The 17,171-nt window shown below is 37.0% G+C and overlaps 1 pseudogene; it reads right to left on the reverse strand.

Annotated features, from left to right (window-relative positions):
* Positions 1-8,350: 8,350 nt before the first annotated feature.
* Positions 8,351-8,956, reverse strand: LOC120135563 (annotated as a pseudogene).
* Between the last annotated feature and the right edge of the window lie 8,215 nt (positions 8,957-17,171).

Consider the following 17,171-nt stretch of genomic DNA (forward strand, 5'->3'; position numbering starts at 1 on the left):
TGCGCAGGGGCGGCGCGTGGGGGCGCGTGAGACCTCCTCCGGTCTCCAAAAATTCCTGCAAAAATTATTTTAAGCGATTTTGAGTCGCTTACCAACCTCGGTTCAAATTTTTGAACGGTGGAGAGCTCGATTTCAACTCGGCCGAATCTTTGACCGCTCCACCTCCCACACGCGCCGCTGCCTACGGAGACAAGGACGACACCGTCGGACTCGGAACGACACCAGGATCACGATGGTGCGGGAGGTGTCGAAAACCGATCAACGATCGGAGATGAATTTAAGATTTTTCCGGCAATGGTGCTAAAAAAAGTCGATACTTTGACTCAAAATTCACGGTGTTTGGCATCGTTTCACTAAAATTGGTTTACTAGGTTTTGTTCACGGTTCGACGATGAACACGATGGTGGTTTCAATTTTACGATTGAAAGTCGGACGGCGTCGGAATTGAGTTTGAAAGTATAGGTACGGGAGGAAGAAAGTTTTTGTAAATAAAGCATGTGTTTTCTGATTTCAATCAGAAAACACGCTTATAATACAAGCCTGCCGACACTCCTTGGAGGAATTCAGGGCTTGGTCCCTGAATTTCCTTCAACTTCTAAAATGGCCTATAAGTTTTGAAAACTTTTAATTTAGTCACAAAATTTCACCAAATTACACCGATTTAAATATTTTTTTTCGGATTGTTACAATTCTCCCCCTCTACAAGAAATTTCGTCCTCGAAATTTAGCTTATGAGAATAGTTGAGGAAACTGAGCCTCCATTGACTCCAATGTCTCCCAAGTAGCTTCAGAGGGGGCCTCGGTTACTCCATTGAACTTTTACCATCTGGATACGTCTATTCCGAAGAACTCGCTCATCACTTTCCAAGATCTGAATGGGCTCCTCCTCATATGACAAATCAGGTCTCAACTCTACATCTTCTGGATGATATCGCCTCAACATTGATACATGAAAGACGTCATGAATACGATTGAGCTCAGGAGGCAATTCAAGCTGATATGCAACAGGTCTTAACCTCTTCAAAATAGGAAATGGTCCAATAAATCTTGGACTCAATTTACCTTTAATCCTGAATCTCAATACTTTCTTCCAGGGCGATACTTTTAAAAGACATGATCTCCAACTTCAAACTGAATATCTTTCCTCCTTTGATCTGCATAAGACTTCTGTCTATCAAATGCCTCTTTCAGACGGTCACAAATCAATCTGACTGTGTCTTCCGTCTCGCGTATTAACTCAGGTCCCAACGTCTTCCTTTCACGCAACTCAGTCCAACAAATCGGAGTGCAACATTTATGCCCATAGAGTGCTTCGTAGGGTGCCATACGAATGCTGGTATGATAATTGTTATTGTAAGCAAATTCAGCCAATGGCAAAAAGTTGTCCCAGCTATCATGAAAATCAATTACGCAACCTCGCAACATATCCTCCAGAATCTAAATCACTCTCTCAGATTGACCATCAGTTTGTGGGTGAAAGGATGTACTATAATCCAATCTTATTCCCAAAGCCGTATGTAGCGCCTTCCAAAATCTCGAAGTAAATCTCGGAACTCGATCAGAAATAATAGACAATGGAACACCATGCAATCTAACAATCTCCGAAATATATAATCTTACCAGCTTGTCCAAAGTATAATTTACCCGCACAGGAATGAAGTGAGCTGACTTTGTAAGTCTGTCCACAATCACCCACACTGAATCCTTTTTTGAAGGAGTCATAGGTAATCCAGTAACAAAATCTATAGTAATACGCTCCCATTTCCATTCAGGAATCTTGATAGGCTGTAACAAACCTGATGGATGTTGATGCTCTGCTTTAACTTGCTGACAAGTCAAACACCTAGCCATAAAATCCGAGATGTCCTTCTTCATACCGACCCAATGATACCTCTCCCTCAAATTTCTGTAATTCTTTTCTCCATTGGGGTGCATAGCATATGGACTACTGTGAGCCTCATTAAGAATAATCTGCCTCAACTCAGTATCATCAAGTACACAATATCGACCCTTAAAGATAAAACTTCATCCTGATCAAGGGCGTAATTTGAGCTTGTCCCCTGCTCTACTTGCTCAAAGATGGATAGCAAGGAGCTATCAAGGGGCCGCTTAACTTTAATTTCATCAACCAAAGTTGGCTTAACTTGTAATTCTGCTAACAAAGTGCCAACGTCATATCAATTCATCCTGGCCATTAAAGACCTCAACTTTGATACCGCCTTTCGACTCAAAGCATCCGCCACGATGTTAGCTTTACCAGGGTGATAATCAATCACGCAATCATAATCCTTTAGAAGCTCTAGCCAGCTTCGTTGTCTCAAATTAATCTCCTTCTGGGTCAGAAGATACTTTAAGCTCTTATGATCAGTGAAAATATAACACTTCTCTCCGTAAAGATAGTGTCTCTAAATCTTCAAGGCAAAACTCACTGCTGCTAACTCCAAATCATGAGTTGGATAATTTGATCGGAGTCTGAAGGTTTTGAGATACTGAACTCGATACATATGAGTGGGTGGAGACATTGTCCAGTAATGAAAAGTATGGAATAGAATATATAGTAAATGTACCTGCAATAACCTCAGGCTCATCTCTGTCATCCCGACGTCTAGTGGCATAAACCAACGCTGGCTGTCTAGCCTCAGAAACTATTGGCTCTCTATTCAGCTGACGTCGGGCTCTACTATATGTTCTGGATGCTGATCCGGAAGGTCTTCCCTGACTACGACCTCTAACTGGAGTCTGAATGCGCAGGAGTCTTGTTAGTTGTCCTCTCAGATGAAACAAACTGTGGGCAATCCCTCCGGAAATGACCACTGGATCCACACTGGTAACAAAGTCTCATCTTCTTACGACATTCTCCTCTGTGTCGAATACCATAATACTCACATAGGGGCCCATAATAAAAACGACGAGGAACCACCTCGACTGACAACTGAAGGTGAAGATACTGCAGGCCTAGAACTGGTATTGCTTCTCAAAGGACCTGAAGTACGAGTCTTCTTTCCAGGACATGCAGAAAACTCGTTCGGACCAGAAAATTTCCCAGGCCGCTCTCGATCAACATGATATCTTGCTAGAGCTAAGGTCTCTACCTCCTCAGCATCTTTCGCTCTGCCCACCAGCACATCAAAAATCTCATCTTGATGGGTAACAACCTGCCTACGTAGCTCATATCTGAGTCCAAGAGCAAATTTACGGCATCGATCTCTCTCAGTAGGTACCATACTGAATCCATACTTTAGCAACTTCAAGAACTCGATCTCATACTCAGAAACGGTCATGTCTCCCTGAACCAGGTCCTGGAACTGCTGTCGTCTCTGAACTAAGTAACGCTCTCCCAGAAAACAGCTCCTAAAGCGTTCCTTAAAGAAATCCCAAGTCAGACGATCAACTGAAACACTACTGACTACTGACTCCCACCAGGGTGTGGGCATTGCCATCTAACATCGCCACTGCACCCAGATATCCCTTTGTTTGATCCAATCCTAACTGATTCATGCGTCTTTCTGTATCCTGGAGCTAATCTTCCGCTTCAGTAGGAGGTCCACCAATCTGTCCTCCAAAAGTTCTGACTCCATTGGCAATCAGAGTCTGAGAAATAGGCACCTCGGATCCAAAACCAGCAGCTCTGATCGCTCCCTGAATCAACTGTAGAAATTGTCTACCAAAATTCTCATCAGGTGCAACTCTGGTAGAATCAGGCTCAATATCAGTCGCTCCTATGATCGGTGTAGTCATGCCAATACCAGCGGCAGGAGGCAAATTCGTCTGGGTCGCAGGAGCAGGATCACCTGTCGGAGGTGGGGGATCTACTCGAATCTCATCGATTGGGTCTACAAATCTAGCCATTCGACCTCGTCCACGGCTAGTTCGACGTCCACGTCTAGCACTCATTTTGGTAGATCTCTAGTTTACTACAGAAGATAAAACTTAGGGTTAGATAAGCACTTGGAGTATCTAACACAATTAAAATTGTAAAAACTTTGAGACATGGCCTTAGCAACTTATTTTGTAAAATATTTCAAAACCGTATTTTCAATTTGGACTCATACACAGTCCGAGGTTTAAAAACTAAAAGCTCTGATACCAATTAAATGTAACCCCTAGACCCGACCTATGCATTTCGACTAAGTCTAGTAGATCACATTCATGATTCTTAAAGATATTTTTCCGAAACTGTCATTCTATCAATGAAAAATCATATTTATAAATGACATTTATGAAATTATAATAAATTATACTATAAAAAAATCAACTCATAATTATGAGAAAAATAACAATTTAATTAAAACATGTCTTTAAAAATCCAAATTACAATAAATGGATATAAATTAGCAAAATGAGTACTCATTATAAAATCTAATACTTTTAAAATAACGCCCATGTTACCATAATAGAGTCAACTTAAAAGATAAAATATTACAATACGATATACTTCAAGAGATATGTTGATCCTCCAAGTGCTTGATCCGAGTATCTAACCAACAGTATCTGAAAGGGGAAAATATTTTCGAAAAGTGAGCTAGGCTCAGTGTGTCCCAATAATACAATAAAATCATAGTAGGTACAGTAATTGAGTAATAGTTCATAAATTCATCATCAAACCATAATGAAGTTTAACTTTTGAAACTCGTAATTTAAAACCCTTATCCTGTACACCATCCGCAATTCCCCAGAATTGCGTCCATAGGGCTTACCTTAAGCACACAGCAGAAAGGAAGCTAACCTAAAGATAGGCTTTTAGGCATGTATCCTTAAGTTCGTAAGTCCGTAGGGCTTACCCTAAGCACACAGTAAAGGGGGCCAACCTAATGAAGCATCTTAAGGCCCGTGGGCCTACCCAAGAGTCGCATTAGGTCCATAAGGTTTACCAGCGTGATCGAAGTTGTACCTCCGTAATGCAATCCAACCCAAAATCAGTATTTCAAAAATACTATTTATGCAGTAAGCATAATTTCCATAATTTCATAATCAATATTATCATATACCAATGAAAACCAATCATATATCAATCATATTCCATAAACCATCACCAGTAAATAGGTGGATTAATAAAACATTAAACCATAGCTTTCAATGTACCATATTTCAAAACATATAAAACAATCAAGTAGTACACAGGGAACACACTTCGACAATAGGTTCAAATAGTAGATCTAGTGATTGCTGGCCTCGCCACGCTCTGCTACAGTTTTCAAACCTAATCCATAATAACACTATATTACTAATGGGTAACAAAATTAATTTCTGAAATCATAAAATTTACAGGTCTTACGGGTGAATACTGGCACACGCGACTTAACTGATCTAGAGGAGCTGGGTCGAGCTGTAGAACAGTCTGGAGAGTCTCTTGTACCTTCAAACATTAATAATTTATCAGTCCCAAGTCTTACTCAACCATTCAAAGCTTAAACTCTTTAGTACATAAGCATTTTTCGGATTTGACTATCAATTTGAAGGCTTTCGAGTCTGAATTAGATCAAACGGAGTGCAGAATCGAAATTAGGGCTTCGAACAACATAAAGTATAACTTTTCGAAAATTCAAATTCTTGGTCAAAATCAAAGTCAACGAGTCGACTGATGATTTCGAGGCCTTCAGGTTCGAATTTGGAAAAACAGACTTCGGAAACAGATTCGGCACGTCGAAAAATGTCAGAATAGGTATACTCAAACAAAATCAAAGGTCGTTTAATGGCCGTTTAAAGCCGGTCAAAGTTATGATTAAAGGGGTTCAATAGTCCACATTCGAAAATTTCCAAAATGCCACATTTTCTTCAAAATAATTCCCATAATGTCACCTCTTTTAAAAATAATTCCCAAAATGTCACCTTTTTCAAAATAATTATCAGAATGTCACTTTTTCAAAATAATTACCAAAATGTCACATTTTTAAAATAATTTCCAGAATTTCACCTTTTTCAAAATAATTCGTTGAATGTCAACGGGTCGGGTCGGTCAACGGGTTGGGTCAGACCGGTCAACCCGGTTCAGACCGGTCAACGGTTCAGACCGATTTTGACCGGTCAAACCGGTCACAACATCACCCAACCATTCGCATCTTTCCCCATGCGTAGGGGCAGCGCGTGGGGGCGCGTGAGACCTCCTCCGGTCTCCAAAAATTCCTGTAAAAATTTCCAAAAATTATTTTAAGCGATTTTGAGTCACTTACCAACCTCGATTCAAATTTTTGAAAGGTGAAGAGCTCGATTTCAACTCGGCCGAATCTTTGACCGCTCCACCTCCCATACGCGCCGCCGCCTACGGAGACAAGGACGACACCGTCGGACTCGGAACGACACCAGGAACGCGATGGTGCGGGAGGTGTCGAAAACCGATCAACGATCGGAGATGAATTTAAGATTTTCCCGGCGGTGGTGCTAAAAAAAACGTCGATACTTTGACTCGAAATTCACGGCGTTTGACAGCGTTTCGCTAAAATTGGTTTACTGGGTTTTGTTCACGGGTCGACGATGAACACGATGGTGGTTTCAATTTTACGATTGGAAGTCGGACGGCGTCGGAATTGAGCTTGAAAGTATAGGTACGGGAGGAAGAAAGTTTTTGTAAATAAAGCATGTGTTTTCTGATTTCAATCATAAAACACGCTTATAATACAAGCCTGTCGACACTCCTTGGAGGAATTCAGGGTTTGGTCCTTGAATTTCCTTCAACTTCTAAAATGGTCTATTAATTTTGAAATTTTTTAATTTAGTCACCAAATTACACATATTTAAATAATTTTTTTCCGGGTTGTTACATGTAGTATATAATTATACTTACTAATATGGATTTTATTAGGTATAATTATTAATTTGTATGAATAGTAATTTACTAAATTATATTTTAAATGTTATCGAAATAAATTTTTAAGTAGGCAACTTTTATACAGTTTTATTTAGGATATAATTTAATATTGAATTGATGAGTTGCCACCTGAAATTAAACATGATTTGAATGCCAAATTATTATATTTTGAATTTACGCGATTGAATATTTTAGCAATTGAAATTGAATTTGATGATTTTAAAAAGAAACAAATGTTTTACCAATTTTCGAATAGGAAATTTTTAAAAGTTTAATGTAACATCTCTAACTCGTATTCAGATACGTGTAGAAGATTAGAGTGTTACTTATATAGCCCGATGAAATCACAACAAGTCAATGAAAATCAACCTTTTAAATTTTCCAAAAAAAAAACCTTTTTAAAATTTCAATATTCCAATTACACATTTGATGGCTCATTATTTACTCTAAATAGATGTGTAAATGAACCGAACTTGAACAACCAATGTTATGTTCATGTTCGTTTGTTTATTTTTTTTTAGGTGTTTATGTTCTGTTCATGTTCGTTTAATTTTTTGTATCATGTTCATGTTCGTTTAATTTTTTTGTATCATGTTCATGTTTGTTTATTTATTTTTGAAGGTATTCGTATTCGTTTATTTATTGTTCACGAACATTTTCGTTTAATGTTCGTGAACATGTTCATTTATATGTTCAAGAACGGATTCATTTGACGTTCACGAACATGTTCGTTTTTTGTTCATTTAATGTTTGTTTAGTGTCCGTTTAATGTTCGTTTAGAGGTTCAATGTTCAGTTTTACCTTTTCAAGATAAAGAAAAATGGTAAATTAGGCGACTAGTACTTGAACTCTTAAAACTTTATAGCTTCAATTTCAAATTTTATCATGTTTTCAATTTAGTCACTACATTCACCAATATTTAAAATGTAAAGAAAAAGGAAAACTAGATAAACGAGCTTGTTCATGAACATAAATAAATAAGTCGATAAACGAGTTTGTTCATGAACATAAACAAATCAAACACACATATGTTCATGTCCGTTTGTTTATTAAATTAACATGAAAATTTTGTTCATATTTGTTTATTTAGCTTAACAAACGAACATAAACAAACGTTATACGAACGATTTACAAACAGTTCACCGAATGTTGTGTTCATTTTCAGCAACTCTAAATTCAAAATTCCCTTTTAAGGATATTTGGGCTAATTTACTTATCAATTAGGCAAAAATTTGGCTCAACTACTGTAGTTGCTAAGTTATATTTGTCTATAGACCTCGAGTCAATTCATCTTCATTGTTCCAAAATTTGAAGAGTTACACCTCTTCCCTTCTATAAAAGTTTTCATCCTTGAAATTACTTGAATGAAATATGTGGATACTAAAGCTGCATAAACTTCCAGGCTAAAAATGTATAAAAAGATTCTCGAGATGATAAAAGAAATTTTGTTCTTTTAAAATTTTTTACAATTTTTCTAACACTTTTGTTCTTGAATGAAAGTTTTAGACACAGGAACAAGGACTGATACAAGAGTTCTTTGGGAAATTACACTACCGCTGCGCTTGAGAGATTGTAACCTGCATAGCCAACCAGATTCTTTCAGTGGCAGCAGCTGCTTTTACGGATCACATTCTTGGCGAAGATTCTTCATCACAGTTTCACCATCCTTCTCAAAGCCTATTTGAATCAACGAGATCGTAAAGTATATGATCCACAATTTTCTTATACTTCAAGAAAATTTATTAACATTCTTCACTTAGTTCTCTGTTTCCGAACTTGTAAGCATTTTACCATTATTTCAAAGAGAGTTTATTCGTACCGGTATTAGACAGTAAAGGAGGTGGTGTGCTTTCCATTTCGTAAGACTGGCACAATTCTTCCAACTGAAGATAGATACCGGAGAGATCTTCATCGGCAATAAGGTCGAAGGTATCGGGAAGCAAATCGGCGATGTCGGCGCCATCATCCTTGGCAATGTTATAGAAACCATATTCATCCTGGTGCTGGTTCATCCAATAGTCCCGGAACCATGTTGATGTTGTAACCAGTTGCCACCATTCCGGTGAGAAATCCTCCACTTCCTGATAAACAGCTGGAATAAAGAGGGGCATTTGGGCTTAATGTCGACCTTCCTCCGCCAACTAGAGCCATTCTATCTGTTGTTTTTACTTGTCAATTTATTCTGTACCACAGATATTCAATAATTTAAACCAATCAACAAATGAAAGCTCAACAGATAGTCAAGAATCAAGATGAAAACATTTTCATCTTTTCTGACTTCACAACTGGTTTCAATGAGTAATTTTGAAATTAGAAAGAATCCAAAATTTATCAAAAAAAGAGTAACCGAGCATTTTCCAAATAGGTATCTTTTATCCGGGTTCTTTACTATCATTAGAGATTTAAATAGTCGTCTGCTATCAAAATAGCAGCCGTTATATATCCGTAAATATGGTGTTCAAAATTGTTATTGCACAATTGTGATATTTGGAATGACCATCAATCAATCATTCAAAGCATATGAAGTCAATCCATGTAAAAGACTACAACCGGTATCTCCAAATTTCCCTTTCTTGATTCTCGAAACAGATAAGGTGACACTCTCTAAGTGTGAAAGTATTTTGAAATTCCTCGCAAATGTTGAAATTCTCCAAGATTTATACCCAAGAAAGTAAATTTATTTTTTCAAATTTACAAAATCATGATATAAATGGAGAATTCCTCTTCGGAATTCTTCATCTAAACATACTTCTTCAGAGTTCAACACTCAGATCACTTATGAAGATACTAAATTGTAAGTCGGATCACACAAAACAACAGATCAAAGCACAGATAAACTGTTAAAGACAGATTATAATTTGAGATATTCGTACCTTATAAGCAGTGTAATCCAAAATTTTCTCTTCAGCTTTATGGAAGCTGATCCGTTGGGAGCTCTATATATATAGGGCGGGAGGACCGAACCTGTTTAGGTTCGGGTATGAAAGGTAAGGTTCGGTGTAGAGAAAGCAACAGCTTGGGGAGAGAGAAAGGTGATGGCCGGTGGAAATCACATTTTCTCAAACTTGAGTAAAATGAGATAGAAGAAAAGATGGAGAAGAACGAAATAAGGAGAAGAAGATGGAGGATGATATAAAACCCTCATCTTTTCTCAAACCGGAAATCACATTTTTGGTCCTTCACATTTTGCCTTATTGAAGACACCCCATTTCGTCCCATTACGTATTATAGGTTCTATTTATAATATTTAAATATTGCAAATAAACATATATTATATATTTATTATTTACTTTATTACATTACATTTTACAGGCCCTAAAATCGATAGCCCAACAATGGTCCAACACTCAGCAACCCATTACACAAGACCCAAACAGTAGGTAACCCAACAACAAACCCGCGACCCGTTTGAGCACCCAACAGTGGACCCGAATCGACCCGGTTTGAAACCCTAGAGTCAATTAGGGTTTCATATTTTTCTCCTCAGCGCCGCAAGCCTCCACAGTGCCATTCCAGCCTCACAACCGCGTTCTCCTCCGGATTTCTCGGCATCAATGTCAACAAGCAACAAACATTAGACTTTTAGTCCGATTAAGAGACTAAAAATAATGTTTTATTTTCCTATAAATAAATGTAACATTTACAGACAATATTCACGATTATTACGAGAGAAAATACGCAACAAATAGTAAGATCTAAGTACTCAAAGCTTGTAACATTCGAAAGCATAAAGAAATAAAAAGGTATATTTTACCTTGATTTGGTATTTTAGCCTTTTGCATGTTGCTTTTCTCATCTTTTTTTTTTTCATTTTTGCTTCGAGATGGCCGATGAAAGGGGGCATTTTTGAGTTCTCCTTTCGAGTTCTCCTTTTGTAGATAAAAGGGTTTGGGGGCTTTTGATCCATTTGAGGAATGTTTTAAAAAATGAAATTTGTTTCTGTTTTTTGAAATAAATACTAGACCCGTGGAGCCCCATCGACCCGACCCGAGACACATGCAACCGGCGTGTTTTCTAATTAAAATGGGATAATCCCTGTTTAGTCCCCCATATTTTTAAATGTTTTAATTTGGCTCCCAAAAATCATATTAAAGTCTCGAATTCCTTTTAAATGCACCTCTAAATATTTTCCTTTTCAATTTAATCCTTGTATTATTATTTTATTTTATATTATTTATTATATATATATATATATATATTTAATATCTTATTTATGCACCTAATATATATATACATATATTAATTATTTTTATTTGGTTTTTTTATTTAAGTACTATATTTTATAATTATATATATATATATATTTCTATTTACTTTCTATATTTTTTTATTATTTTCTTTTTTTATTACTATTACTATTACTATTAATTTTATTTTTTGTCTTTATTATTATTATTATTATATATTTTATTATTATTATACTACCTACACACACCTACCTAGCCCCCACTTTTATCCTCATTCACCACAATTCCCCCCACTTTCGGTGAAGCAACGGGGGTAATAATGTTTTTTTTATATTTATTATATATGTTTTTACTTTCATTTTTTTGTTTTATTCTATTAATTTTATCTTATTTTCTATTTCTATTTTTATTTAGTTATTATTTTCTTTATCTTAACTTTGTTTTTATCCGTTTATTTTATTTTGATTTTATTTCCTATGATTATTTTATTTTAATATTTTGTTTAAATGTTATTATATATATTTTTTATTTCTATTTTATTTTAATCCTTGTATTTTTTTTTATCTTTATATCTTATTATATATCTTATTATTTCTTTTTATTTTGTTTTCCTAATGTTTGTGTATATATGTATATATATTTTTTATTATTGTTTTTAATTATTTTATTAAATATATATATATATATATATATATATATATATATATTACTAACTTTGAATTATCATAGGGCCCCTCTTTGTTTCTAACCAACATTTTTCTTCCCCCCTCCACTTTCGGTGAAGTGATGGGGGGTAATGTTTTATTTATTATATATGTTTTTATTTTAATTTTTTTCTTTTGTTTTATTCTATTTATTCTATCTTATTTTCTATTTCTATTTCTATTTAGTTATTATTTTCTTTATCTTAACTTTGTTTTTATCCTCTTTATTTTCTTTTCGTTTATTTTTTTACCTTTATCTTATTTATTTCATGTTTCTTTTCTTTTCTTTTTATTTTTCCTTTATTCATTTCCTTATATTTATTTTTTTTAATGTTGTTTACTTTCATTTTTTCTTTAACTTATTTTAATTATTGTACTTGTTTTTTAATTTTATTTCCTTTATTTTATTTATTTACATTACTTTTCCTTTAGTACGTTTCGCGATTTTTTAAGGGTACACTTTTAAAACCGATCGGAGGTAAGTAATTGGGATCGTTATTTTACCTTTTTAATTTAAATTACATTTTTCTTATTTTAAGATAACTGGAAATTACGTAGTACCGAAAGGGAAGTTCAAGGGTGCTAACCCTTCCTTGACTGTAACCGACTCCCGAATCCGACATATCTTTGGTAAGACACAGATCATGTAAAGAATAAGGTATCTGATCAATCTATTTATTTTAAAATAAATTATCGGTGACGACTCCTAATCCATTTTCCTAAGTCGAATCCAAATTCCGGGCCTAACCGAAAGACGGTTGCGACAACTTGGCGACTCCGCTGGGGACAGGTAAGTGAGTCAGGCTAAGGTAATTTCCAGTTGTCTTTTTAATGAAAAGGTTAAGTTTAAATTTTAAGGTTATTTTCCGATCCTTATTATTTACTTTTGATTATTTTTTCAAATAAATAGTTGTACTAACGGTTTTCTCAATTACTTCAGCTTGTCAAAACTTGTTTTTCACTTAAGGCTCTAAACCTAAGCTCTGAACCCTATTTAAGTGGGGTAAAAGCGACGCCTTCGTGTGAATTTATTCACCGAACAGGCCTAGCAAGTAGCCTTCGGGATTCATATACCTTATGTCTTCGTGTGAATTTATTCCCCTCACAGACATAAGGAAATGTGTCCTCTAGAGTTTAACTTAGTCCACACAAGCCTATGATGGGTTTAGGACTAAGGGTTTGGCAAGCCCAAGGGGGGCACCGGTAAGGAGAACTCGGGTACCTTTTTTAGAACCTAAACCGGGAGACTATGGAGAATTAGAGCCTACCCCAAAACCCTATTTCAAAATCTAGGATATTTTTAGCATAACCATGCTGTTTGTTTGTCTTTTACTTTTCGTTATTTTTTTCATCAATTTTTTATTTTACTAACTTTTTGCCTTTGTGTTTGTTTCTTTAAGCATTTGCATCATAACAAGAGGCTATTGATCCCTAAAAAGGTATTTATTACACAAAAAATAATCTGAATTAATAGACAAATATATTGTAATATAAGAGATAAAAAACGCTGAGGTACGACTATGGTCCGAGAAGACTCAGAAGGAAAAGGGAGACATTCTTTAAGGAAGCTATGTGTTAGAGCTGGTTAGTTACACCTCTATCAACCTAAAGCAGAATGATGTGCAAGAGCTTCGGGACATCTGGGACAGTTGGAAGAGTGACCAAAAACAGAAGTTCAGCCAGCGGTATGGTGACATTGCACTTTTGCTTCATGTCAAGACTGATGAGCCCTTAATCAGAGCCTTGATTCAATTATGAAACCTGAGATACAGTTGCTTCACTTTTAACCAGGAGGACATGGTGCCCACCATTGAAGAGTACACTACACTGCTGCACTGTGAAAGTATTAGACTGGAGCGAGCCTATACTAAACACATCAAAAGTCAGCCTTTCAAGAATGCACTGGCCAAGGTTTTCGGGTTGACGAAAAATGGGTAACTGACCAGGCTCGATGTAAAGGCATCGGGGAAGGAATTGCTTGGCGCTTCATATCAAGTAACTGATGAAGAACCATCCTGATGAGTGGAAGACAATAGATCTCTTTGTCATGGGTCTGTATGGCTTGATTATATTCCCAAAGACTTTGGGATACATTGATGTAGCAGTGGTAGAGCTATTTGAACAAATTCCGAGGTGAGTAAATCCAATACCTACAATCTTAGCTGAGACCTTCCGCTCTCCCAACCACTGCAGAAAAACTGGCGGAGGAAGGTTTATTAGGTGTGCTCAGCTTCTTCAAGTCTGGATTCACAAATATTTCTGGAAAACTAACGGGGTTGCCTAACGCAGATTCAGTACCACTTATTCACCTTTAGGTGAATTCATCACTTTAAAATGGTATGAAGGCGCCTCAAAGGAAAAATGGATGAAGGTCTTCACACATCTTCAGGACTGGGATTTTGCCTGGAGAGCCCCCTGGTTGTTCCTCAGTGACATTCTTTTCTGGTATGGGGATTTTGATACTATGACCCTACTTGGACTATGGGGTGGAGTTGGATATTCTCTGTTTTTGGCACTTAGACAATATGGGGCACGTCAGTTTGTCCCAGTAACATACAGACAAGCTAAATCAGAGTTTATGAACCATGAAGACAACTACAAAAAGATGATCAAAGAGGTAGCTGAGTCATGAAAGAAGGTATTTCGGATGGATGTCGTAGCTGCCAAATACATGCTTACTCCGAATTATTTAGAGTGGTGAAGATTGAGGGAAAACAACAACATCCTAGTGCCAGACCCGGGCCATGGAGGAATATCTCAGGCCTGTCCTGTCTGAACTTGAGATAACAAAGGCAGAGTTTGAAGTTATGAATAATGAGCTGAAGCAGAAGGTAAGGGAAATTGAAGTTGAATGATACTAGTAGAAGTTAGACGCCGACACTCAAAAAGATCGAGCAGACAAACTGGAGAAAGAACAGAAGAAAATCCATTTCGAGCTCGAAGACTTGAGAAAAGGGTATCAGGATAAAGTCAAGGATAATTCCAATTTGAAAAGAACTTCTGAGTACTAGAAAGATGAAGCTCATAGCATACAAAGGAAGTTTCAGGGGCCTGATAAGAGAGTTCTGAAGGAACAACTTAAGACTTCTCAGAGACTCTTAGTAGACAGTCAACATCAGAACAAGAGCTTGAGAATCCAGGTGGCTAATCTGGAGAAAAAACATGAGCATGATGGAAAAATAATAGCTGAGTTAGAAGCTGGTGTGGATGGGTTCAAGAAGCGAGCGAGCCAGCTTCAGATAGTGCCCTTTGACGGAGGTTTACAGTGGTGTTTTCGTTGGGAGAAAACTCAGCAAAGGGTGAAGGCCAGAGACACACTCATCCGTGATTTCCTGGATCAAGTACAGAAGGCAGCCAATTATCTACATGACCTAGCAAGGGAAGTTGGAGTGGTTCGACAAGGCATTCAACCAGTGATAGATGAAGGCAGAAGACTTGTCAACCTACTAGAAGATGTTTGGGGTCTAGAGGATTTAGTCCGGATGTACCTTTGATTATTTCTATGTGTCTTAAAAGATAAAACATTTTTGTTTAAATAAAGGTTATTTATAATAACAGACACTTTTCTGGATCAATGCCTCTAAATTACATACATCATGCATTGCATTCTTTTCATTTTATACTTCACGTTTATTTTTATATTTTCCATGTTTTTACATTCATATTAACTAACATAACATGTCTCAGAAGGAGAAAAAAGAGCGAACACTGAGTTTACCTCCGTAAGCATTAGATACGCATCATCCGCACAATACTCGAGCAAAGAAGAGATAAATGGAGGCCATAATTGAAAAAATCAAAGAGAACATGACAAAATTGCAAAAAGAGCTGGAAGATAAAATTACTAGAACAATCATAGTACCCATGATTCTATCATAAGAAGCTAGGAGTCTTTGGTATATCAAATCGTGGCCAAATTGTCGAGTTTACAGCAGGCTAGTGCACCAGGGGTAGGTTCATCTGAGAAGGTAATTATACCACCAACCCCGCAAGTGGTTGTCTTACCCGGGAACTTACCTGCCCTGCAAGGGGACTCATCTGCTACTAAAGAAAAAGCCGTATCTGTTGCAAATACACAAACTTCTGTAATTAACCCTGACAATCATCCGGACGACTATCATATCATGGATTTCGATGAGGAAGATAAGGAAAAGAAGATGGAAGAGAATATCAGGATGTTGAAAGACTAGATGAAGATGGTCAAAAGGGACCATGATTATTATGGAGTGGATGCCATGGAGCTGAGCCTAGTTCTGGATTTGGTGCTTCCACCAAAATTTAAGGTCCTTGAGTTCGAGAAGTTTGACGGGAATAGTTGCCCCTCAGCCCATATGTTTTGCCGAAAGATGACAGGATATGTGGGAAATAACCAACTCCTGATCCACTATTTCCATGAGAGTCTGTCCGGTTCAGCTATCTGGTGGTACAATCAGCTGATCCAAACTCATATCAAGACATGGAAAGACTTGGCCAAGTCTTTCTTGGAGCAGTACAAGTATATTAACAATATGAGGCCAGACCAGGTTATGCTAAAAAGCCTGGAGAAAAAGCATAACGAAAGTTTCTGACAATACGCACAGTGATGGAGGGATTTGGCTATACAAGTTCATATACCCTTTGATGAAAAGGAAACTAGAAAGTTGTTTGTACAAACCCTGAAGGCACCTTACTTCAGGCACCTAGTGCCAATCACATCGGGAAGTTTCTCAAATCTAGTTATGGCTGGTGAGATGATTGAGTCAGCCATAAAACAAGGAAAATTGAGGGAGGAGATTCCAATAAGAAGCTTCCCATGAAGAACAAAGAGAGAGAGATCAACAATGTCAACACCTATAATTCCAATAAAGGTGTTATGATCTCAAGTTCAAATATCACTGCAACTGTACCTCCGGTACTTCTAAATAGAATCAGAGAGAACCGACAAGGGAAAGGGAAATGGAGCAATTTGATCCATTTCCCATGACATACAAAGAGTTATACCAATAACTTTTTGACACTCACGTGGTGTCGTCTTACCCTATGGAGTCAATTAAGCCTCTTTATCCCAGGTGGTATGACGATAATGCTCACTACGAGTACCATGGTGGTGTGTAGGGGTGTTCGATTGAAAGTTGTCTTGCATTCAAGAGGCTTGTATAACGAATGCGAAACAAGAATTGGATCCATTTCAACTCCAGAACACCAAACGTTTCCCATAATCCCTTTCCTAATCATCTGGAGACTAGAATAAACCCAATAACTACTGAGAATGACAAGTGAATCAAATCAAGTGTTTTAGAGATAAAATCCCCTTTGCCTTGGGTATGAAGCCAAATGGTAAAGGCATGGCTTCTTACACCCCAGTCAGGTGCGACAAGGAATGAAGATGGTAACCATTGTTGTTACCACAGCATAGAAGGGCATGAAGTGCAAGATTGCCCAGAATTCAAGACGTTAGTCCAGCTCATGATGGAAAGGAAAGGGCTGGAATTTTAC

This window comes from Hibiscus syriacus, unplaced genomic scaffold (assembly GCF_006381635.1).
Source record: "Hibiscus syriacus cultivar Baekdansim isolate YM2019G1 unplaced genomic scaffold, ASM638163v2 tig00110610_pilon, whole genome shotgun sequence".
NCBI classification, from domain to species: domain Eukaryota; kingdom Viridiplantae; phylum Streptophyta; class Magnoliopsida; order Malvales; family Malvaceae; genus Hibiscus; species Hibiscus syriacus.